The sequence below is a fragment of the Rhagoletis pomonella genome, unplaced genomic scaffold (assembly GCF_013731165.1).
Source record: "Rhagoletis pomonella isolate Grant_MI unplaced genomic scaffold, Rhpom_1.0 Rhpom_scaffold_00003, whole genome shotgun sequence".
NCBI lineage: Eukaryota > Metazoa > Arthropoda > Insecta > Diptera > Tephritidae > Rhagoletis > Rhagoletis pomonella.
This window is the reverse complement of record NW_023458557.1, coordinates 16,368,491-16,371,272: the sequence shown is the minus strand read 5'-3', so window position 1 is coordinate 16,371,272 and position 2,782 is coordinate 16,368,491.

Here is a 2,782-nt window from a genome sequence, read left to right as displayed (position 1 = left end):
TCTATTCGTTTCTAATTGTTTCGGGTCGGTTGTTATCCTGTGACCGAAGAAGAGTTCAAGTGGCTTCTTACCGGTTGTTGAATGGATTGAATTATTGTACTCGAATATGGATTTGTCTAGAAGTTCGGAAAATTATTCATGAGCATTTTGCAATTTCAGACAACGTATTATTTCGGAGAGAGTGGAGTGGAATCTCTCCACTTGACCATTTGAAGAACTCGTATAGGGTGGAGCTTTGTGTATCTCTATATTGAATTGATTAGTTAGCATGAACGTGATTGGACTGAAATTAAGGGACTTCTCATTGTCGAATATAATTATTTTTGATATCCCGAAAGAAATTATCATTTCTCTAAGAGGTTTGCTTTATATCTCCGATTGCCCGTGATTTTGTTAGTTTTATGAGTGCGTATTTTGAAAATTTGTCTATGGCAGTCAAAATGAGTTGTTCGTTTGTGTGACAGATATGAACATGTACGATATGTCCGGGGTATTTAGGTGTTGGAGTAGTCTGTATAGCATGTTTATTGGGATGGCGGTCATATTTACTAAGTTTACAGGTTCTACACTGATTTACTACTCTTCAGATTTTGGCTCTCATTTTCGGACAATAACATTTTTGTAGAATCTGCAACTTATTCTCTTCACTATTTCGGTGCGCACGATTATGTTCATTAATAATTTCTTTATCGTGGTTGGTAGGATTTTTTACATCTCTTACCATTTCCCTAGTAAACCGTATTCTGAATCTATTAAAATGAAAAGCGTAAGTTTTCTGTATTATTCCCAGCGTTCTCTCATCTCTTTTGAGACCATTATTGACGGATGGATTTAAATAGTTTTTAAGCATGCTGGCTAATTATTCTTCGTCGTAGGCTACTTCTGTGTGACGATGATACGTGGGGAATGGAATTTCAAATTTATACTCAGAGGTATTACCGAAGTTAAGAATAATTTGGTTTTTGAAGACATTGAGCGGTTCATCGGCAAATTGTATTAAATTCTGGGAGGAGCTTTCGTGACGACACTGTTTTGTGTTGCATTCATTGAGTTTATTTGTGCATTGAGAGGTGGGCGAGGTAGTGCATCTGCTACTTTATGCGTGGTTCCGGGCTTATATTGTAACTCGTAATGATATTCTTCCAAAATTGCTTTCCATCGCTTCATTTTGGAATTGGAATTTTTGCTGCATAAGGCATATGTTAGTGGCTGGTGATCTGTAAAACCAAACTATGGCGAGCATCTCCCTTTCGTTGGTGGAATACGCTTCGTCTGTCTTCTTAAGGGTTCTTGAAATGAATATTATTGGTCGGTTTCCTTGCGTTAATACCCCACCTATCGCGTAATTTGATGCGTCTGTCGTGAGGTGAAATTCCTTGTCATAGTCAGGATATGATAGTATTACATCTTCTGTCAGTAGGGAATTGTTTACTTTTTGGAATGCTTTGACAGCTTTCTTGGAAAGATAAGTGGATTCCCTGCTCTTTTGGACACACGTCCTTCCTCCCCCCTTATATGGGATGTCAGGGGATTCGCTATTTTGGCATAATCTTTTATGAAACGGCGATAGAATCCTCGCAGACCTAAAAATGAACTGAGGTCTTTCAAAGTTTTTGGATAAGGAAAGTTTTTGATTGCTTCTACTTTCGCTGGGTTGGTTCGTATTCCATTTTTGGATACAATGAAACCAAGGAATTCGACTTCTGTTTTTAAGAATTCACATTTGTCGATTTGCACCTTCATGTTTGCGCCCTGTAGAGTTTGAAAAATGATTTCGAGATTTTTAAAATGGGATTCGGTGTCTTCACTAAATACAATTATGTTGTCGATATATACGTAGCATATTTTGCCTATATGCTCAGGCAGAATAAATATCGTCGAGCGCACGATGAAAAATTGATGGTCCGTTTTTAAGGCCAAATGGCAGTCTCACGAATTCGTATTTTCCGTGTCTTACGGAAAATGCCGTCTTTTCTATATCGCTTTCTTTAAGCGGGATTTGATGAAATCCACTTTTAAGATCTATAACGGAGAATAATTTGCTCTTTCCTAATTCAGAAAGTACGTTACCCTAGTACGTAGGATACCGATCGGAGATTGTGACGGTATCTAGTTTCCGATAATCAATGACGAGGCGATATTTCTTTTCGCCTGAAGCATCTATTTTCTTTGGTACTATCCATACCGCTGAGTTATAAGGGGACCGTGAAGGTCGCATTGTGCCGTTGTCGAGAAGCTGCTTTATTTGTTTTTCAACTTCGTCTTTAAGGCAAATTGGATAAGGGTAATATGCCGAGTATACTGGTCTGTCGGTTGTAGTCCTGATTTCACATCTTACAACAGTGGTGAATGTAAGCTTTTCATCCGGTTCAGCGAATAAAGTCGAATATTGTTTTACTATCTTCTCGATTTGAATTTTGTCCTGCTCCAACATGTGCTCTGTTCTGATACCGAAGGCATTTACAGAATTTGAAGGCTGATGTTTAATTTTGATTTTATAGTTATTGCGGATAAGCATATAATTTTCCTTTGCATGAATGATGGCGGATAGTTCTTTAAGGCTATCGTTCCCTAATATTCCATCAAATGATTTAAGAGATGGCAATAGAAAGAATTTAAGATTGATATCTTTTTGTTTAAATAGATTGACCATTGTGTGGTGAGTTATATTAACGCTGCCAGCTATTGAGTTTGCATAGGAAATTTTCTCATTAGGCATTGGTTTTTGTACATGTTTCGGTAGTATGTAGTTTCTGTTCGAGCCAGTATCTACGAGGAATTT